Source organism: Perognathus longimembris, chromosome 13, assembly GCF_023159225.1.
Source record: "Perognathus longimembris pacificus isolate PPM17 chromosome 13, ASM2315922v1, whole genome shotgun sequence".
Lineage (NCBI taxonomy): Eukaryota > Metazoa > Chordata > Mammalia > Rodentia > Heteromyidae > Perognathus > Perognathus longimembris.
Genome location: NC_063173.1, coordinates 30,727,620 through 30,751,892, shown reverse-complemented (window position 1 = coordinate 30,751,892; position 24,273 = coordinate 30,727,620).

The following is a 24,273-nucleotide window of genomic DNA, read 5'->3' as shown; positions in this document are numbered from 1 at the left end:
TACCTTGATTTCAAGGTGGCTAAAACATCACTGCACAAAGCTAAGACAGATGTAAAATATTGAGTGTCAGAAAGGCCAATTTTCTTATGCTAATTCCACTTGTTTTGTGGACACAAATAAAGAGTCCATTACTTGTATTAAAGTTTCTAAATTCTTATTTTATTTCTTTACAAATTACTAGCTACTTTTGCATATTTAAATTATCTCCACATCATTTGCATTTGGAGTATGTTAGTATTATATACACAAAATGGGAGTGTTTAGTAAAGTATTATTTTTCTGACTATATTTGAGATCCAAATGAAGCTGGTTCCATGGGCAAATATATCCTAGGTGTACAGAGCTGACTGTACCCTAAGAAGCAAAGATACCTGAATCAAGGGGTGGTGCATGTGGTTATTCATAATTAATAATTCCACAATAATTTTTCATTATCTCATGAATAGTAGGACAACATTATATCCTCATTTATTTATAAAACACAATGTAATTTGCTTAAAATGAATAACCCATAAAGCCAAAATGAGCTGGAAGCATGCTTCAAGTACCTACTACTTGCCTGAGAAGTACAAGGCCTAAGCTAAAATCCAATGCTGAATTTTTTTTAGCAATGTATAATTCACTTAGCCTACAGGAAATATGGTACTATATGAACATTTTGAAATTATAGCAAACCCTCATCTATGCATGATTGCATAGAGCAGAAGTACATAGAAAAAGAGTTTACATGAACCATCAACCCTGGAGCTTCTGGTTGACAGGGGATGTTAATCACTGAAGGTTGATAGATTGATAATCTTAGTTTTAATTGAGAACTTCTTGAACGGCCTTAAATTTAAGGACCAAGTTTTTTCCATCAGATAGGGAAGGAAAAGTCATAAACACTTATTAGGAAATATTTAGTTTTGCAACCATGATGAGGGCCTAAAATATATTTACTAGTAAGACTCTGTATCAATATTCTAAGTCACAGTAACAAGTAGTAAATCTCCTTTGGGTCCAGGCTTCTTAGAATAATTCAGTCATCATTTATTCAGGAAAGCAGTCAATTTTCCAGAAATGGCAGTCATGCATATAGTGTGGTAATAGCGGTCTAACCGATTAAGTTTATTTTCTCCTTCCCTAACTTAAACACTGTGATGTGAGTGTTCTTGAGCCCATTTGATGTTGTAGGAAATTGAAAAGCTAATTTGTGACATGAATTATTGGAGTCCTACTGTTTTTTGTTATTGTATTCAGTATGAATACTCAGGATTCTCTTCAGTTCCATGTTTCAAGTTTCCTTTTCAAAGAGCGCCAACCCATATTTTTGCAAACATCTTCTTAAGGTTTGAATTCTAGCTATAAACAGCATTTTCAAGTGAAGGCATAGTATTTTGTGCTTGGTTGCACATATTGGTGTAGTGATGCATAACCTCTACTTTTTGTTAGAATTAACTCAGGCATAGCTTTCCCCTTAAATGAAACAGGTTGAGGTAACTTGAGTTAACATATAAATGAAGACCTTGGCTGGCTATTATACTTACTGGGAAAGTTCTCTGCAAACTGTGAAGGAAAGAAAGAGATGCACTGTAGTTTCCTTCTTTTGTTCTCTGTACACCCCAATAATTCATTCACTCTCTGTTATAATCCTCCCCTTGCAGGGGCAAGAACCTACTCCTCAGCAACCCACACACAAAACTTCGAACAAAAACCTTGTATTATGGTATGTCCCTTCTCTTTGACTTTTCAATAAAACTATGGACCCTGTTCAAAATTATTCTTTGTATTCGTTGAGGCAGTAAGATAGGTATGTATGTGGAAAAAGGTGGCTCGTGTAATCACAGCCTCTGAAGATACTGAGATCAGAAGGTTGAGATTTGCAACCAGCCTCCTTAGAAAAGTCCACAAGCTTCCAATTCCAATTAATCAGTACAACACTGGGCTTCAAGTTTGGCTCCAGTGTCAGAAAGCTGAGTAAGTACAGGAGGTCCTGAGTTCAAACCACAGTACCACCACACTCACTAAAACTGACATACTAATTAAGATCATATGTTTAATATTCATCATATATATGTGATATGCATATTTTATCTGTGTCTATTAGCTATATCTCTAATTACCTTGGTGAGTATGCTATTAGATTTTGCCTCCAATTTTATTATCTCCCACTGCCTTTCAGTATAAATGTCGATCTTAACTCTAGTGGTGTTTTCTCAGTTTTATATTATTACTTGTATTCATATTTCTTTTTTTTCAGGCAACGAAAAGTTTATTGGGGGAGATCAAACTGCGGGCCTGCACAAGATGGAGATCCACAGAGACAGAGGGGAAGGAAAAAGAGAAAAAGAAAAGAGTCTATATTTCTTTCGAGCAACACAATCTGATTTGGGGCAAATAAAAACACAAATAATCTATTGGTACAATATCAGAAGCTCACAGTATCAAAAATACAGTGCAAACCAAGCTGGGGTATAAACTGATTATAGGAACAATCTACGAAGCCAGGAAGTGTGAGAATAAAATGGAATTGGTACAGAAACCCTAATTTAAGTGAATATACTCCTAAGTTTAAAGTTCCCATTCCAGAGTGCCTCCTATTCAGCTAGTTCTAACTCCAGGCCTGTAGATTTCTCAGCAGAGCAGGGAATATAATAGGCACACCAAACAATATGCAGGATTTTTTTTTATGTTTATAACCAACAAGAGGCAAATTAATGTCAGAAGGAAGGTACTGACTGATATGAAGGTTCAAGTGAGCAGAGAAGGGTTGAATTTAGACTCCTATAGCTCAAAACTCCTATTTGATTTTTTTTTTTTGCCTTGGATCCCAAGTACCTGGCAGAATGCCATCACAAGTGAAGGGTAGCATTACTACTCCAAAATGTTTGATTACATATAATGAACACAGTATGGTAATATAGGCATAAAAATACCTATTTCCTCAATACTGGCTATCCATTCTCTGATTTAACTTAAGATCTGTATTTCAGATATAAACAAAAGGAAAACAAATGTTTATCAGAAGATGATTATGCTCAGTTTATGCTGTAGGATGATCAGATACAACGGTGAAGTGGGTAAATATCTTCCCTACATGAGCTCCCAGCCTATCCGTGGACTCAGCCAGACAGGAGGCTACAGTGAAAGTGTTACCGCACAACAGCCTACCAAGACTTAGCACAACACTAACTAGAACAAAACAAAGCTGAAAAACCTGCTGAACATCTCCATTTCAGAGGAATGATGTTTATCAACGTTCAAGCTCTCTGGAATATTGTCTGGAATAGAGTGTCTGGAAAAGTGTCCATGCACTATAAAAGTATAATGAAGAATCCTATGTGGCAATCTGAAAAACAATTTTAAATTCAAAATAAATGTGTTAGAGGTAATTGTGACTGTGAACATTTTCAGTATTTATGACTGCAAAAGATTCAGAGTCTACCCAGAATAAAGATAAAAACCAGTGTTGCTTGAAAAATAGAAGAGTTCATTTTCTCAGTGTTCCTTTACTGTTGTTACAGGCTGAGTGTGTCATAAATAAAATTTAGCAAGAAAAGTTGGGAATATTTTTTCAATTTTCCCATTACTCAATAACAACAAAAATAATACAGAAGTTGCTCATTTCATTGATAATAGGATTTAATATCATTTTCAATGCACATCTGTGATTTCTGCTCTGCTTGCCTGGGATGCCTGCCATTCTGGGTCTGTCTCCAGTTATTTCTACATGATTTGAGTTGGCTTTCCTCATTTGAAGCACCTGCACTTCGGAGGTATGGAAGAAATTGTTGTAGTTTAATAGACTTTAGTGAGAATAAATGGCTCCTTTTGATCCTTGCTAATGCATGCTTTCTTGTTATTATCTTTATATGACTCTAGTGGTACAGCTATAGGTACAGCTCTAGGTTAAAAACTCTGAGTCTATAAAATTTTTATTCAAACTAGAAATCTTCCTGACTCAAAAGTTTTTATTTCTTCCACATATCTTACTTCTTTCTGGAAAGTGTGCTGGTTGTTACCTTTTCTCCAAATGCGAACAATTTCTGTAGATTTTAAGATCACCAATGTGACCCGTTATGGTCAGCTCTCTGGTCATTTTTTTTTACCACATTTTGCTTTTATGCTCAGCTGTTATTTGGCTCCCTTACTCCCTAATTCTTCTTATTGCAAGGCCACCCATAAGATATCAGTCCTTAGTAGGAATACAGGCAAGGGTCACTCGTACCGGGTTGATTAAGTAATTTTGACCATTAATGATTATTTACTCTTTGGAGTTGGAGGTGCTGCTGAAAGTCTTAAGCAGTAATCCTCACAAGATCTTGTAGACGATCACTCTCAATTCTATAATCACCTAGCGGTTTCCAGCCATTAGTCAATTTAGTTATATATATATATATATTTAATGTACACACATATACATACAAATATATAATACTATATACCAATGTATATATAATATCTTCTACTTTGACTGTTTTGGAGTCATATATGCTATTATCTAAAGATGAAAAATATACATACACATTTCACATTAACCTGTGACACTCCAAGAAATGTTTGACTTTATGTTCTTACATGCCAAGCAGGACATTAAAATCCTCTCAACTCCACCTCCATGTCTTTGCTTGTTTATTCCCCTTTATTGGAAAGTGCTCCCCAATTTTCTCTAGTTATGTACACAACAATGTCTTTTTCCCACTCTCCCAAGTAGATTTAATCATCTTCATGGCCCAAATATAGTTCTTTCGATGCCTCCTGCCATTCTTAATCCATTACTGTAACCTACATACTAATAGCACTCTGCACACAAATGTCTCCGAGTTCAAGTATAAAGATTTCATCATCTGTTACACATTTTCAGCATTTAGCACAATCCGTTTGCTAATTTTCATATTTTTACATTTCTTTTTGCCCTTAATTAAAGGTTCAGTCTAAAGTTGCTGTGGGAATTATGTAATTCTTTCATGTCCAGCTAATTCTTTTTCCTGCTCAGAGGAGTGAAGTATAAAAATAATTTTAATTAAATTTAATTATTAAAATACCTTGTAAAGAACATTTTACAAGGGCATCTACTGTGTTAGTCCATAGTTGCTGAACAGGATAGTGAACTATCTGATATAGCTTGAAGAAAATGACAGGGAAGGCCGACTTTGATCTAGGCCAGGATATGTAAATCCATAAACTTTATGCAGGACCCATTATGATACATAATAACTGTACATCTAGTGTTAGCTCTAACAGTCAACCAGCTGTACTCTAGTGATGTACAGCTTAGTGTTCAGATGTTTTCACTTTATAGATCAGTTTTCTTTCATGAGACTTGTAGAATATTAAAAAATGAGCCATACTGAAATATATAGAATATGTGATGAAGATAAATATTTGAGGAAGGGAGCTGGGGGAAAATGAGAGTAAGAAAAGAGGTTGATCTCATAAAAATATTGTACATACATGTGTGACATACTACAGTGGAAACCCTGTGAACAAAAAGCACAAGCTAAAAAAATGAGAGAAATTTAAAACTGACCCAGTCTTGGGTTTTAGTAGTTACTAACAGAAAGGGGTAGGATGAAAGGAGAGGGTAAAGGAGGATGGGTATGTCAACATTCTTAATGTAATTGCATGCGAATGGAAAAATGAAGCTTGTTGACATTCGTTTGTGAATAAAGAGAGGAGAATGAGCAACAGTGATTGAGGAGTGAATATGACAGAGGTATATTGTTTGTATGTTTGGACATGTCAAAGTGGAATGTCTTTGTATAGCTAATTAATGCTAATAAAAACATAAAATTTTAATAAGCTTAAAGAAAGTTTAGTAACTTTCACTGTGTTTGTGTTTACATTACTGAGAAAGGGGTGTCTCCAGCTTCATAAAGAGCAGAAAATTCTATGTAAGAATGTTAATTTTCCAAAAATTTTCTTTTTAAATTAGTGTCCAGTAAAATAAAAATATGAAATATTAACATCTCAAAAGTGAAAGCAATTATTTATAAGAAAGTGTTCAAAGTGTTGGACACATAAATTTTTACACTAGTTTCATCATTGTTTGCAATGTTAAATTGGCATTGAATTTTATATTTGTTAACAATATGTGCTACTTTTGAATCTACTTACATTTGTGTACATATATACTGTATGTTTGCATATATGTATGTAAGATGTATATATATGATGTATATATGTCTGTGTGTTTGTATATGTATATATGTTAACTCTAATTTTTCTACATTTCTTTGAAGCCTTTTGTCTGTGTCTTGGAAATACTGAAATGTTTTAGTTTGGAACAAAGAAGGCAGAAAATCCAAGGAGTGGTCTCCAGATGTAAAATGACATATCCAGGGTTTAAAAGCAGTCAAACTGAAATGGGTGTACATATTTGAAAGAAAATATTGCTTGTTTTGCCATGAAACTTACTATTTTATATAATGTACAGAGAGGTTACAGTTTCATACATAAGGCAGTGAGTACATTTCTTATCAGAGTTGTTTCCTCCTCCCTCATTTTTCTCTCACCTTCTCCCCATCCTCCTACCTATCCTCCTCCCCGCCCCACCCCCTGGAAAGTTGTACAGTTGGTTTCCAGCATATTGTCTTCTAAGTATTGCTGCTGCATTGGTTTGACTTTTATGCTGTGTCTTTCCATTTTAATGTTTCCTTTCCCTTCCCTAGTTCTGATAAACATATATACAATACCCAGGGTAACAAAATCAATTACAGTGGCATCAGAAGTAGAACCAATGGGATGAAAGACAAAAGAAAATGGCATACTTTCAATGGCATACTTTCAATGGTACATTGAAAATAACAACAGCAATGGTAAACCACTTGTTTCCATAACTTGGAGCTCAGTTTGCTTAGCATCATCTTAAGTATTCATATTTACATAGCTATTGAACTATTGTGATCATCTGCTAGGACTATCCTAGACATGTACTAATTATTACCAATGAGGGAAAACATAGATTCTATGTTTCTTTGGCTCTTGCTCACATCACTTAGTTTGATTCTTTTCCAAATCTTTCATTTCCATATGATAGGGGAAATTCCATTCATTCTGCTAGAAGCAGAGAATTCCACTGTGTATATGTACCACATTTTCTTGATGCATTCATCTACTGAGGGGCAAGTGGGTTGGTTCCATATTTTAGCTGCAGTAAATTGTTCTGCGATTAACACAGTTGTGCTGGTAGCTTTAGTGTAGTTCTATTTTTGATCCTTTGGGTAAATGCCCAAAGGTGGGCTGCTGGGTCTAGGGGAGATCTATCTTTAGCCTTTTGAGGAAACTCCACATGGCTTTCCAGAGGGGTTGAACACGTTTATACTCCCACCAATAGTGTAGTAGGGTTCTATGTTGTTATTAGTTTTCTTGTTAATGTACATTCTGACTGGGGTGAGGTGGAATCTCAATGTTGTTTTTTTTTTTTTTTTTTTTTGGCCAGTCCTGGGCCTTGGACTCAGGGCCTGAGCACTGTCCCTGGCTTCTTCCCGCTCAAGGCTAGTACTCTGCCACTTGAGCCACAGCGCCGCTTCTGGCCGTTTTCTGTATATGTGGTGCTGGGGAATCGAACCTAAGGCCTCGTGTATCCGAGGCAGGCACTCTTGCCACTAGGCTATATCCCCAGCCCTCAATGTTGTTTTGATTTGCATTTCTTTTATGGACAGTGATGTTGAGCACTTCTTCATGAGCCTTTTGTCCATTCTCATTTTCTCTTCAAAGAAGTCTCTCTTTAGCCCTTTAGCACATTTATTAAGAGGGAACTTGTTTCTTTGATGATTTGTTTTGGGGAAAATTAATTTTTTGAGTTCTCCATATACTTCAGATATGAGACCCTTGTCTGTTGTATGGCCAGTAAAGATCTTCTCCCAATCTAAGGGCTTTCTATTTATCTTGCAAGCTATGTCCTTTGCCATGCAGAAACTATGAAGTATGATGCAATCTCATTTTTTTCAAACTTTCTTTGATTGGTTGTGTTTCTGGGCCTTTCTTAAGAAAGCTTTGACCTGTGTCAAGGAGGTTCTTTGAAGAAGAGAGACTGGGATTATGTCACAAGTGGCACTGAATTGCAAAATATGAAGTATATAATTATTAGGGAAAATGGGAGGTTGTTAAAATTTAACTTAAGGGAGATTTTGTTTATTTCATAGAATATTTTCTTGGACTGAAATTTACCAAATTTGTTCCCTGTTAAATAAAACTCATGCCTGTCATTAAGTGACATCAAGTGCTTGTTTATCTTGTACAAAGTAAGGCTTGCTAAAAGTTGTAAAATATTTTATACATATTTAATTTCCAAGTTCTTTCCTCTTTTGTGTGATGTCCTTTACCCTTCTAGATAACTTTTCACCCATCAACAATTCCCACAAACTCAGCCTGGGGCATTTTAATAACCTGAACTGATTTTCAGGCTCTCTCTTTAACCTCCTCCTCTAGGTAAAAGCTAATAATATCTGTGTCTCTGCTTTCAAAAACGCTTTAGTTTTGAATGTGAATCTTATTCTAAATGCAGAGGCGGCAGAATCAAACATGGTCAAGTGCCAAATGAGCAATGCAAATCAGCAAATGAGCTAGGTTGCAAAGCTGAGGTCAGGAGTCCTTATCCAGCTACAGAGTAATGTCACTTGAGATGCTTTGGGAGATTTCTTGAAGTTGGACTGAGGGTATAGGTCTGCTAAAGCTGCACTTAGCATAGCGTTACTTTGAATTCATTTCCTGAAGGAGAGAGAAACAAAAAAGGCTAAGAAATAATTTGTAACAAACAGTACAAGAAATGTATCCAATGCCTAACATATAAACTGTAACCTCTCTGTACATCAGTTTTATAATAAAAAATTAAAAAAATAGTAATTCCCAAAAATGTGTGAACAGAATAAATACATGGACATTTTTTGTCATTTTTCTCAAAGTAATAAATGTCCTCAACTACTGGCAATAAGGCATTTGAGAAAATAAATTCTATGGGTCTCAGAAATTTTTAATGTTAGCGAAGACTAAATATCTCTTCTACACACAAAAACCTCCACAAGAAGAAATGTTTGTGGATAGCAATTTGTGATCCATGGAGGAACAATAACTTCCAATACAGTAATCATTTGAAATCTACATTTCAAAATGGTCTGAATCTCATTAGACCCCTTTTATTGGGTGCTTTCTGGCAATAATGATGGTTGTTACAGGTTTTGATTGAAGGTAAGGAGAGACTAGTTTCTTGGAAATTTCATCTATGGCCAGTTACATATGACATCATGAAAGTCATAAAAATGCTCAGGTGATATCTTTTTAGCTCATTCCCCAGCACCACATATACAGAAAAAGGCCAGAAGTGGTGCTGTGGCTCAAGTGGCAGAGTGCTAGCCTTGAGCAAAAAGAAGCCAGGGACAGTGCTCAGGCCCTGAGTTCAAGGCCCAGGACTGGCAAAAAAAAAAAAAAAAAAAAGAATCTACAAGCAGGAATGTAAATTAAAGTCACAATAAAGTATCTCATCACCCTAGTTTCAATGGAGATTTTTAAAAAGATAAAATAATAAATGCTGGTTGTAAAAATATGTGAAGAGAAAGACCCTCATATGTTGCCTTAAAATTTATAGACGTACAGACACTGTGCCAAACTGGACTGAGATTTCTGTAAAATCTATTAAAAAATTGTCATATGACCCAGAAATTTTACTACTGGACATTTATACAAAAGAAATAAATCAATAGGTCTAAAAGAATCTACACTCTCAAATTTATTACAGTATTCTCTGTATTCAATGTATGAAATCAGATGACAGATGAACTAATAATGAAAACATTGCAAAATACACAATGGAATATTATTCTGCCATAAAAAGAACAAAGTCTTATCCTAGGATACAACTTGAATCGAACAAGAAGGCATCAAGTAAAATAAGTCAAACATAGAAGGCAAATAGTATATTTGTTCTGACTTAAATGTGGAAACTAAAAAGCTTGTTTCATATAAATAGGAAGTAGAAATCATAGGTACTTGAGACTTAGATGAATATGTAGGATGAAATGTAGGATTTATTTTAATTGACATATAAAGCATAAAATCATGCCTATGAATAGGGTGTTGCATTCTGTTTCAATGCATTACATGCAGTTAAATGTTTAAGTTAGGTTAAGTATTGACTACCATGTGCGATTCTTAATCAAAATAGAGTAAGGGGTTTCAGGGATTTTCAATAAATAATTGGTATGATAATATTTGTGTGGAGTAGAATTCATCCCAAGATCTATGTGGAAAGTTCATAGGTGGCCAGTGACTATGGGCTGGATATAAGTCTGGCCTAAGTCTATTCTTGCCAACACCAAGAAGATAATAACAGCTCCAAGTTCTATGCCACACAGAATTAGGAATCTTGACTCAAAGAGAACCCTACACCACTGCCATCCATAAATACGAAAACAATGAAGGAAATCCTATTGTGTTCCCGCCCCCCCTCCCAGCCACAGATCATTGAGATTAAGTAGAAAAAGTAAAATTATGGAGAGTGTTGTGCATGCAAGGAATGCAAATTGCAACAAGAACCTAACGCAACAATCAGTTTACAGTTTTGAGAGATGTTCAATTTATATAAAAATTTGAAGACACTGGCAATATTATTTTGCCACAAATCTTTGAAGTGTTGTATACTCCAGTGCATTTTATCATGACTCATCTCTGTGACTCAGATGTCGTTAAATGGAATAGTGAGAATTAAATTTAGGGATTGAGATGCATTGTTCAATTTAAATGTGTTGAGCGATGTTTCCAACTCTTAGAAGTAAACTTGTTTTGTTTTTAATGTACTGAGAAAATGAAATGCAACAATGCCATCAATTTAGCACCAGGAATTCATGCTCCATTTCTTGTTTTCTACTTGGTTGCACATTTCTGACCACAGGGAATTAATTTAATAGAGTGACATGTTACTCTGGGAGAAAAAATATGCAAGAAAATGAATCTAAAAGCAGAGCTTTGACACTGCAAATTTCTTTAAAATTAAAACTAAACTTGGCACTGGTTTATGAAATATTGGTTGGTTATTAGTCCACATACACTTTCTGCTCTTTGCAGGCTGAGATAAATTCTTCACTAATACCTGGTTTCATGTTGGGCATTCATTTCCTTTGTTATTTGATGAGGGACTATAAAGCCTCATCAATAGACACTAAAATATATCAATGAATCAAGATATCTGACAACATTGAGCTCACATACAGAATTCAAGTTTCTGTGGTATTTTTCAGGAAGAGCTGTTTTAACTCCCAGGATTTACAAATCTAAATGACTTTTCTGAGATGATTGGACTAAGTGGCTCTTAAGTGTTAACCTTCACATCTGCTATTCTGTGACATGGGAATTTAGAGCATAGAATGGCATGATTGAAGTTTGATGATCTTACCAGGAATTCCATGGACAGCTTTAGAATATTCACATTCATTTGAAGGAATAAAAGTTAAGAAAAAAAGGCAACTGTTAAAATGATTGTTTCATTTTAAATTAAATTTTATTTTTAAATTATCTTTAAGTAGTAGCACAAAAGAGTGGCCATTTAGCAAGGCAGTTTATGAAGAAGTTTATGAAGACAATATTATCTTAATGAATGTCAAATGTGCAAATGAGTAGATTAACCTGTAATTGTTTCATTGATTTAGTCAAGACACATGGTTTCTTCTTGGTTGACCTTGTGGTACGTCGTCTATTAGAAGTATTGTAGTAGGTATCATCATGTGTGTTTTATTTACTTAAGGACTTACTCAATATTTTTTGTAGTTTGATACATGTGGCTTGTCAGACTCTGTCCGTTTCACACTCACAAATAAATCTGTTTTCTGTAGAAAATACTCAGCATAACGGGTGAATAAAGAATTTACTATCTTCAAGCTAAAGAGACCTCCTATTTAATTGAGAGGGTTCTTAGAAGGAAGGTGACTCTCCTTCAGCCACATGTGAATAGGCAGATAATCTTCCTCAGACCCCACATGCCCCATAAGCCTTATGTCCATCCATACACTGGTCCTTCAGAGTCATGAGCATCAAAATGTGCTTCCACATCATATTTTAATCTTGAATTAATTTCTTATTAACTTTTGTTCTTTAATTTCTGACTTTTTCATATTTATAACATGATAAAGAAAATGTGTTTTAATAAAAATATAAAGGATGATAGTGAGAAAATAATGGTTTAGTATGTTAATTGTGCAATAGTATTTTTAAGAACTGTGGTTCTTAACCTGCAATTCTAATTTCCTTTTTTGTGCTTGTTTATAACTCCTGTTATCTTGGAAATAGAAACAAGGAGAACTTGCTGGGTGTCTGTAATCCTAGCTACTAAGGAGTCAGATTGCTAAGGATCACAGTTGGAAACCAGCAGGGGCAGAAAAGTCCTCCTGAGACACTGATGTCCAATTAACCACCCAAAGCCAGAAGAGGAGGCAGAGATGGGGAAAAATGAGGGAGGATGTAACAAGTTGGATAAGAAATGTACTACCCTTACATATGAAACTGTTACTCCTCTGTACTTCACTTTGACAATAAAGAAGGGCAGGGTGGGGGGTGGAGGGGGGAAGCCAGAAGTGGAACTGTGGCTCAAAGTGGTAGAGTGTTAACTTTGAGCAAAAGAGCCCAAACCCATGAGTTCCAGCCCCACAACCAATGGAAAAATGAAAAATAAAGAAGAGGCTGGAGAGGAAGAGAGAGAAAGAGAATTGAGAATTTTTCCCCTCTTGGTCTTGTTCTGATTTAGTGGGGATTTTTCCTTATCAGATTCCAAACTTGCTGATCTTGCATTTTATTTAATTATTCTGAATTTTTAAAAACAACAGCAGAAATATTAGTATTTAAAAATTTTTTAGGGGACTGGGAGTATGGCCTAGTGGTAAAGTGCTTGCCTCATACATGAAGCCCTGGGTTCGATTCCTCAGCACCACATATACAGAAAAAGTCAGAAGTGGCGCTGTGGCTCAAGTGGCAGAGTGCTAGGCTTGAGCAAAAAGAAGCCAGGGACAGTGTTCAGGCACTGAGTTCAAGCCCCAGGACTGGCAACAAAAACAAAAACCAAACAATAAAAATGTTTTGCTTTGCTCTGTGATAAGTACACCATTTGAGGCATAGGCTACAGCAAGAGACATGGAAGCCAAGTCCAACAAGGGGTTCCAACTAATCAAAATTAGTTCACAACTTCATCTCCAAAAGTTGCTAAATGAGCTTCAAGGGCTTTTCATGTGATTATTCAAAAAGTACTTCATTATTTCAAATTTCATTTTGATAAACGATTTATGTTAAAGACAAAATGCACCCAGATTTTGAACTGCTTTTCTGCAGGCATGGTAGTGAGAATGTATCTTTGCAGAAGGCATAGCACAGCATGGTTTTGTAGCAATGGGTATATACGTTAAAGCTGAAATCAAATATGGTTATACTTATTTTGCATCCTGATGTTATCTCATTCATTTGGCTCTCTAAAAACACACTTACCTGTGTAAGCTCGTTTCTAGTACATGTCATTCTCATCTTTGCCCACAAGACACAAAACAACAACTAGGCAAGTAGTGTCTGCTTTTCTCATCAGGCTCAGGCAAAAGGGTAAAAACCTCATATCAAATTTGAAATTTCCTAATAGGATTTTGGAACTGAAGCCAAGGACATGACTGACTCATGAAAACACTGCAATTTTCTTCCCAAGTCTACCTGGAGAATGATTCATTACCCTTTTACTTTTGCTTCCTCTTTGTGAAACACAAGTATCAGAATTGTCTATTTTACCATCTTAAGAAATTTTTATTGATTGAAACTTGTCCTCTCACAGTCTTGGATACCAGAAATCTGATACTATGAATAGACGAAACTGAAGGTACACATGGCCATCTATCCAGAAGCGCTTCATCATGTGAATCTGGGCCCTGCCTTTTCAGTACTTGTTAGTCTTTAACTTGTGACCACATTCATTCAACCTTGAAGGCCAGCATTCAAATAGATCTATACTTCATTTACACATTGACTACTGGTGTGTGTAAAACATCCTCTCACACCTGAAAACATTCTTGATCTCCTTAAAGGCTCCCTGTGTTACCCAAAATAATCTCCATTAGTTCAAAATCCTTAAAGGATTCATTTCCATCATGCCCGTTTTTTCCATATATGATGGTGTTTCAAAGTTTGAGGGATTATGCCAGGTATCTTTGCAGACCAGCATCTAACCTCTCATAAATTAAGTTTCCTCAATTTATACAGCTAATACATAGCAAAAAATCTTCTAACCTGAGGCATACTTTGTGCTCTTATATTCTACTGTTTTAAATCAAGAAGAGTTTCCAGGAATTGATTAACATTTTATGACCACTCATGTCATTCTTCACAAAGTATTTAGGTGTTAATAAAAATAATGAAAAACAGTAAAATTTCAGTTTTATAAATAAAGAGTAAAAGACAAGCTTACTTTATCCATGCTTTGAATAAATCGATTCACAGATAAATGTCTCTCTAACTTTTCAACAATATAGAAATGCAGAAATGGTATATTGAAAACTCAAACAAACTTTCCAGGAGAGTTTTTCATTCTCCTCATCTCTTTTTTTCGACTCAATGACCTTTTTAAAATTTTTGTTTTCCCAATATTATGAATTTTATTATATCATGTGATCTTTGAAGGAACAATGGGATATTATGCTTTGCTTACTTATGTGGGTTTATTTAAATGCCAAAGTTTTAGGCATGTCAATACAGAAAATCTCAATCTCCCTCAAAATATTATAATTTAGGTAACATCATGGGCAATAATTCATGATATTATCATATTGGTTATATATTTGTGTTGTGAGTTGAATATATTTACGTAATGGCAAATCTGTTGGGAATTTTACAAAGGAGTCCTGCAGATTAGTGATCAGAGAGTTATAATGCCCCTTGCTACCCACCATATGTTATTATGTGTTTTCTTCACGCGAAAATGTAAGCAATTAACACAACGTTGCTAATTTACAATTATGGTTTTTCATATGTTATATTATTACATTTTACAGTTACTTTATCATCAAAAGGAAGAGAAAAAAGCTGATTGTTCTTGTAGTGTTGGTGAAGATTTTTATATAAAGGGAAAGATACAATCACTTTAATAAAGATGTGATTGGGGTTAATCCCATTTTATAATAGACAGATTTAGCTACCTCCACAGATCTCCTGTATAGTTGAATGGGCAAGTTACATGTCGAAATAGATGAATTTCTGCCTGATTTTCTCATCAAATTGCTGTTTCATTATGTGAAGATCTTGATGCAAGTAGTTTGCTATTGAAGTTGAAATTTTAAACCGTTAAGATGTTAAAAAAAAAAGCAATCTGAGAACTGTATTTAAAACCCACAAAACACTGTAAACGGATGAAGGGAGGGCAGCAATAGAAATATGGTGGAAATGTATCCAATGCCTAACGTGTGAAACTGTAACCTCTCTGTACATCAGTTTTATAATAAAAACTTAAATAAAATAAAATAAAATAAATAAAATGTGCCATGGAAAAAAAAAAAGAAATATGGTGGAAAGGTGAATTTGTTCAAAGGACACAGTGCACAGGCATGAAAATATCACAATGAAATTGCCTCATAATAAAATGGATGTTAACTCAAAACAGAAACAAAAGAACAGTATCTTCTTTATGACTGTAATTTTTTGCACCATTTGGAAACTAAAATACTTTAACCTAAAAAATTTAGAACAGATAGTAGTTCTGTATGGTACATCACCAAGTATAACACGCTGAACTTGTATCTGTGCTTTATAAGTTAAGTTCTAGTTCATTTTACAGGTAAAAAGAAGATTGGTAAATTGATTTTTTTCTTAATTTCTTAGAAGGAGGTTAATAAACAGGATGAGGGCTATGCATTTCTGATTTTGGTGGAGTCTGACTTGTAAACTAAGTTCCTGGTGTTGGAGTTGTAGTATTTTAGAATAGATTGCCTTGAAAGTGGCATTGGTAGGTGGTTTAGCACTCCTCCATCTTCTGAAGAAATACAATTCTTCCATAAGAAAGGTTGAACTCGTGAAATGAACTCCATGTTATGGAAATAATTGTTATATCACAGTTGTAACTACTTTCAATGTCCAATGTGTATCTGTAGCTTCTATTATTGATGATGTTCTTGTATCACCTTCCTGTGGTTGTACCTACACTATCTCTGTAATCTTATCTGAGCATATTGGAAACCGTGTATACTGGTACTGGAACTAGGAAATTGAAAGGGAATACCAAAATTGAGAGACATAGGGTAAAAAAAGACAAACATCTACAAAAGCAATACTTGCAAAACTGTTTGGTGTAAGTGAACTGAACACCTCAGGGGGGGAAAGGGAAAGGAGGAGGAGGGAGGGGGTTATGAGGGACAAGGTAACAAACAGTACAAGAAATGTATCCAATGCCTAACGAAAGTAACTGTAACCTCTCTGTACATCAGTTTGATAATAAAAATTTGAAAAAAAAAAGAAAGGTTGAACTCATCCAATCAGTGAAATTCCACATTTTTGAATCATCTTGCCAGTTTAACTCAGCCTTTACCAATTTCTATTCTGTTTAAATACATGTTCTACTTTCACGGTCATATCTTTATCAATGCTTAACATAAAGTTCTTCTTGAAGCCTCCATTTCTCTTAAGATTTTGAGTCAAATATTTACTCCAAAATTTCACCTCATCGAAAGTTTTTTTCCTTTCCTTTAAGTTAATCACCATAATTTACATTGAGACCATTGACATCACTCTATGTAGTTCTTCACTTAACTTTGGAAACAAAGCCTTGCACAAGTAAATTTTTATAAGGTGTTTACAATATCTCAGGATATGAAGGAAAGAGGAGGCTCTGACATTAGATTAAGTGGAGATAATGAGTCATATTCAGAATGTGTCTTTGTGCCTTGCAGGGAATTGTTCAAATCAAAAAGAGAAATTCTTTTAAGGACAAAAGTTTAAATTTCAGAACCATTTCCACCTTATTTGGGGTATGCTTTGTACTTATTAAGAATGTTTATAACTCTTTCAAGTTTTGTATAAATTAAACTATTGAGGAGGGGAAACTCTAAAAGAAAATGGCCTGTTTCCATTGTCTATAATTATGGAAAGTCAAAGAACCCCAAGTAATTCTCTAATATCTACCAGAAATGTATCATACGATTTCATATCAAACAATTTCAAAGAAACTGAGCAAATGAAAGAACTGGTTAGTATGTGGACATTGAACATATGGAAAAGTATACAATAGTGAGGGAAAGAGAGAGAGCAAGAGAGAGCACAGTGAATATATGTGAGGAGAGGTTAGGCCAGGGCTTAACTTTATACATTTATAGGAGAAAGAAACAAGTCTTCATATTTTTCTAGAAAGAATCTGCTATTATCCAATTGGAGAATCTCTTTAGAAGCTTTAAAGGATTAAGGAGAAGTCATAAGCTTCTTGATATTGTATTGTGCCAAGAGTATGAATTGATGCCTTAGCATCACTTGGGGTTTCCAACGCTTTGGGCAAATCTCAGCAAAGCACAAATTTTATAATTTTTGAGAAGCTAGTTAGTAACTCTTAATTAACTTTTGTACCTATGAATTGGTGTGTAAAGATTAGCCTACATGAATGTAAGCAAATGATTTGACATATTAGCTAGAATATACAGATTTGTCATTAAAAATTTCCTCCCTGTAGGCAATTTCAAATGACATGCACCTTTGCATGTACCTTCACAATTTATATTTTAATGCAATACTCTAATGTTATTGTAGTAAACTTTCTATTTTTGTTATGATTACTGTATTATCTGTAAGTGGATGTACAACAGGTTTAATTCAACATGCCAGTTTAAAGTAAGATGCAGTCGATCAGTGTCACCCTTTCCATAATTCTCTCATATCTTCCCCAACCTCACCAAGCTTCTAAATTTTCCCAGTTTAATTTTCTCATTTTATGTTGAATATTATGGTTGCACTCTTGTTCATCAAATTTACCTAAGATGTAAGTTACTAATTATTTGAATTTTAAAATTACCTATTTTTAATTTGTATAGTTTTATCTTTTCTGAGGAGTCTACAAGAAAAACAAATTAAGCCTTTTTTCAATGCTGATTCCAAATGGAATGACAGAATTTAGTAGATAGCAAAAATTCCAAAAAATAATAACATATTGTCATTTCCTGGTAATTTAGGAACAAAGGATAGATTTATGTGCTACTAAATGTTCTAACACAGTCCAACCTTTGCATTGGGTCTTCATCCCTGCTTTGATAAATGTTAACATGGGAACAATCACACATTAATGGAAAAATATTGCAGATTAGGTGACTGATCTATCAATAGTACCACTTTGTTTTAATCAAATTCAGACAGTTTTGAAGTGGTTAATGTTTGAGAGAATGCAGTACTTGAGAATGGAGCAGATAAACTATTTAATTTCTGTGAACATAATGACTGACTATTTCCTAGAATCATAAACTTGTAAATAAACCTAGCATAATCATTCTGGGCTTCAGTTTGTCTCTCCCTGGGGCCAGAACTTGTCATATGACATGCGTATTAAAGAAATTCAGAAGATTATTTGTATTTTCCAGCAATTTTCCCTGAGTACAAACTTGCATTTTTAAGGGTCCTTCATTCTATTGATATTAATGTACAAACAGAATTTCCATTTCTATGTCAGCATTTTAGTTACAATTTATTTCTCTAGAAATAGAGAAATCTGAAGAGATTGACAGTGGTTATTGAGTTTTTCTCAGAAATGAACCTATTATTGTTCTTGAAGATGCTTCTGGCTTTTAACAAGCAACAAAGCAGAGCAAAAGCTGTGAGCCAGACAGAAGATACTATTCATCTGCTTCTAGCTTCTATGTCATTGCAAGTAAGAATGAGAGGGTTTTAATTCTGATATAACATCTACATCACTTGTTTGGAAGATTACTTTCCTAAATGTTAAATCTTTTAGGAATGTCTTTGTTCAATATTCTGATATAATTTTATCAATTATGTGTCACTGAGTACTACTTCTTACTTTCAGTAGACTGGTAAATTATTCAACAGAGTGACATATTGAAAGAATTTAAATTCTATAGAAAGTTCATAGTAATAAAACTGCAGCTAAAACATGTTTTATATGATTCACTATATTGAATAATGGCTTTAAAAGCATCGTAGTTCATCTGGGTAGCTAAAACATAATACCACAGACTATTACTTTCTAAACTACAGAGATTGTTTCTCCAGTTCTAGATGGTAGGAAATTCAAATTTAAGATTTTTGAAAATTTGATTTCTGGCAAATGTCTTATTTCCTGGTTCGTAGTTGACTGTGTCTCATATGATTGGACTTTATGTAATGTTCTTTTTTTCGCAACTAATCTCATTCTGAAACACTCAACTATGGCAAGCAGTGTATATCTTCACAGAACATGTGGATGAAATGCTTCGGCTTAAGAAATAGTGTAAAATATTAAAATTGCAGATTATTCCTTAATATCCTTGATAAATGCATTCTAGTATGCAATTTATCACTTTTCTTGTCATAAAATTCACCTGGTTTTGAGGAAAAACACTCTAGACATGACATTCTACCCCAAAACAACCACTTACCCTTAAAATGTATGGTTTATAATTATCTTCTTTTAGCAGCCATATATTTCCTTCATGAATTCTTTGTAGTCATAAATAGTTGAATACAGTGTGTACTTGACTTGATAGTAAATCACTTATACCTCCAAAGAACATTAAAATGAAGACTCAGACTAAGATATCTTTCATTTTAATTACGTAAAGGCTACAGGAAATGTGACATGCTAGGATTCTTTCCTGATTGTTAATAACTCAAAGGGAATCTACTCCATTTGGAATGGTAATGATAACCAATGTTGAATTTTTGAGAAAAGCAAAGAATAAAAAAAATACAACTTAACTCATTATTGGTCAGGTTATTAGTACTGAAAAAATATTCATTTTTTTTTCTTTTTCCTCTTTCTTTCTTTTAAAATTTTTGGTGATACTTTAGATTTGAACTTAAAGTCATGCTCTTATGGCCAAATGCCCTACCTCTTGATTTTGTACTTTTGATTAGGCTGGCTGCAGATCTTGATCTTCCTGTTCCACCATCTATGTAGCTGGTAGTATGGATGTGTGCCACTATATCTAGCTAGTCTGTTGCATCTTATTAATTTTATTTTTTCTGTGCTGGTCTGGAACTGGGATCCTTCTTACCTTCACAATTCTCATCGCTGGAATTACAGGTATAATGTACTACACCCAGCTATTTAAAGATACTATTCTTGAAATCAATCTTTTCTTTGGATCCTGTGAAAAGTTATTTTTACAATAGTTTTCCAATATACTCCAGCTTACTGGAGTCAGTTACTACCATAGATCCCTTAAATAGAATGTGTCCAATATGAGCCCCCTAAGAAATCTCTTCAGATGTTAAGTTCCTCAAAGCAGCAATACAACACAGTCAGTAATTGGCAGACAACAACTAGAAAGTCATTTATCAAATTCTTCCCAGTTTAATGGACAATGACCTAGGGACAGCTGTGCAAATTGCATGTCTAACACATTCTTTTTATTGTCATTCCTGGGGCTTGGATTCAGGGCCTGAGCACTGTCCCTGGCTTCTTTTTGCTGTAGGCTAACACTCTACCACTTGAGTCACAGAGGCACTTTTGCATTTTTCTGTTTATGTAGTGATGAGGAATTCAAGCCAGGGCTTCATGCATCAAGGCAAGCACTGTCTACCGCCAAGCCATATTTTTAGCCTTAATTTTTAACATGAAAATGAAGTATATTTATGAAAAAAAGCAAAAGTAAATTTTCTCTACATAATTTTTACTATAATTGTCACAAGAATTAAATTTTGAGCTACAATGCCACAACTGAAATTCTTAAAAGTTATTTTGTAATCATAGTCAATTTGGTGCATTTTTTTAACCCATCTCTGTAAATCAAAGCTGGCAAGATTACCTTTCTTACAGTGTTGATTAAACAAATCTGATTGTACAATGTTTATTTACAGGTTGTTTCATTACAAATTTCATTCATATATATACATATATATATACAGGCATATTTCTCTTGTTGAACAGAAGACTATATCTTATAAATACTGTAATCAAATTTCAACAAATATTAATGTTGTTATTAGTATTACATCTCCCAATATAATACTAGAGTATAATTTTCCTTCTTGGTAATATAAGCCAATTTTAAGAGTAGGCGTGTTAAACCAAAGAAATATATTAGCATATATGTGCATATATATATATATGAATTTAGTCATGAAACAACCTGTACATAGACATTTTATCTCAGATATTATTTATAATGAAAAAGTTGTAAACAAAGTCTCTTTACATTTATACAGAAGTAATATCTTAGACTTCATCAGTGATATCAAGTCCAGTTATATCTGAATTATTCATAAAATAAGGTCTTTATACATGTCAAATAATTTTGTAATGCTTATTTTCTCAGCCTCTAGGAGAATCCTAAAATTCTTGAAAAAGTCTGTAGAAATTTTATATAACTTTTATATATTACAATTTTACTTCTATGGTGTTTAAAACCCTGTATGACTGTAAATAACAATGGAGTATTTTTAAATATGTGCATTCACACCTAATGTTTTCTTCTGTCTTTTCTATTATCATTGCCTACTAAGAATATGATGCTCATCTGTCCTCAATAGGATAGGTGTGTTAAAGCCTGTAATTACAAAATAAGACATACCAGCGAGGAAACAAGTTATTACCTTCTTCCTGTCATACATAAGCTTGTTGAACCAACTTGAAACTGTCAATCTCTCAATATAGTTTTCAATGCATCAATCTAATTTATTATGTTGAAATGATAGAAACCCAAAGTTAAATAGAAGCTGCAATAAAATCATAGTCCAGTCAATACAAATGACATCTCCAATATATTAGAGAACAAATGTTACAACCCAGGAACCCTCCTTGCTGTTTTCTGTCAGGCTGCTGTTAATCATTCATTTTTTTCACCTTTGGATTATGCCTGGAGGATTTGAGCAAAGGAGTCTAATACCAAAGCTATTAGCAAAATAGTCATGTATCTCTGAATGGCTTAAGACTAAGTTCACAACTTGGAAAGGATATTATTCTCTGTTCATACAGAAGATGTTCAGTTTGAGTTTCTAATTTGGTTGAAATATGTGAAGACTTTTGTGGTCCAAAGCAATTACTCTTTATTGTTCATGCTCCTAAGAGGTTCAAAATGATAATTCAAGTCATTCAATCCAGAATCAATTACATTCTTGACCAGAAAAATGCTCTCTTCAATCAACCTTTGAAGTCTTTATTTCTTTTGTAGATTAGAGAAATAAGAACCTGTCACAGATGCCCAACTAACCAATGCCTAATTCAACATATATCTGCATAGGAATAATTTTAGATGTATTCAACATATCCGGTAAAGTTGTAAATTAGTTTGCAAATAAGTGACACAATCTAAACCATTCAATGTAATGATGATCTTAAATGCTGATTACTCAAAATATTTCATAGCATTGGTAGCTAACTGATAACTGAATAATTTCTTAAAAGCTACCCATGGTAAGGAAAATTATACATCACTTTATTTGTACAAACACAAAACCAAAATATTTAATCTTTATGTTATCTTCTGGTTATCATAGTCTGTGATGTTCACATAGTTAAAGCAAATAATGTAATAACTTTTCATATATTTTTGAATCTGGGCAGTTACCACGATAATATAATTTTAGAGCATTTTCTTAACTCCTACCCAAATCCTATCTGTATCATCTGTCAGTTTCTATGTCTCTTTGCTATTTTACTATGTCTTCTTTCCCACACAACTGGATGTATACAAAGAGCTACTGATATGTTTATAGATTGGCCTAATTTAAACATTATTTTGCTTTTACTAAGAGAGTCTTTTGTACATAATCTAATTTCCCCCAGTTTTGCAGTATGTATCACCATCTTGTACATTTGGTTGCTAAAAAAAATACAATTATGCCCCAAGAAATGTATTCACTACCTTGTGTATGCAACAGAAACCCCTCTATACTTCATATTGATAATGAAATCAAATCTAAAGAAAGCAATTGTAAAGATATATTTTTAATATATTGTAATGTAAGGTATATACTTTTTACTTCAGAATTGTACTGAGTCCTGACTAATACTAAACTTTAGTCAAACTCTAATGTATGCCAAATGAGAAGTACAATTTTCTATTTACAATATCAGATTGTCTCTAAGAAAAACTGGAGAATCTACACAAAACTTTTGACACAGCCACATCACATCAGAAGCATCGAAGTTACCATATACAATTCAATTGCATTTCTGTATAATAGCCAACAGAAATGTGAATTTTAATGAAAAGGTCTTCATAAAAAGATATATCATCCAGGGTCAACAGAGGTCTTTAAGTATTTGGCTTGAGTTCAAATTCAAGGCTTCTAGATGCAAATGAATTACATTTTTTTTCTACGACAACTGGAGCCAGCAGACTTGAGATTTAAGATTTCTTGAGATTTGCTATGTAGCTGCTTTGTTTGTGATCATCTCATAATAGTGTTACACAAAGCTGGCTATATGTCTACTGTGGATCAATTAAGAAAACACTAGAAAATACTTAAGATACTTTCAAGTCTTGGGATTCTGGCTTAAATAGGCTATGAAATTCATAACTATGGGCTTTATGGCCCCCAGGAGATTTTGATTCTATCTATATTAGTAGAATAACTTTTACTTTGGTGATTACCATAAGTTAACAATAAATGTTTACTGGCCATGTATTTTCCAAGCTTTTAAATAGACTGATCAATAGTTGTGATTACTATCTAAAGAACAAATATGAAATGTGCTGGCATTGTACACAGTATAACCTTAACTAAACAGTATCTCTACTTATTCCAAAAAGGAAGAAATTCCTAAGCCATAGGTTAAAATCTTGAAATATTATTGGTGTGTACTTTGTAATCACATCTGGTTAAAAAGGTAAGAGATTACAGGTTTTAATTTATATTTTCTACATATTTTATTGCTATGCATACTAATATAATTTGTGTCGTAGAAGAAATAAATATTAAATGTCACAACAAAACATTGTCAGCATTCTCATATAAAATTAGATTCATGGGGAGCACAATGAGGTGAAACCTATAAATTTATTTTTAGAATTTTGCCTGTACCTCTCATCTCTCAGTAACTAAGTGAATTCCAAAAGTAAAGCAGCAAATTTGTTATAATATTGGTTTGGCAATTTTTCTAGTATACTTTTGTGGTAAAAGACTATTTATCGGGGAAATAATGTTATA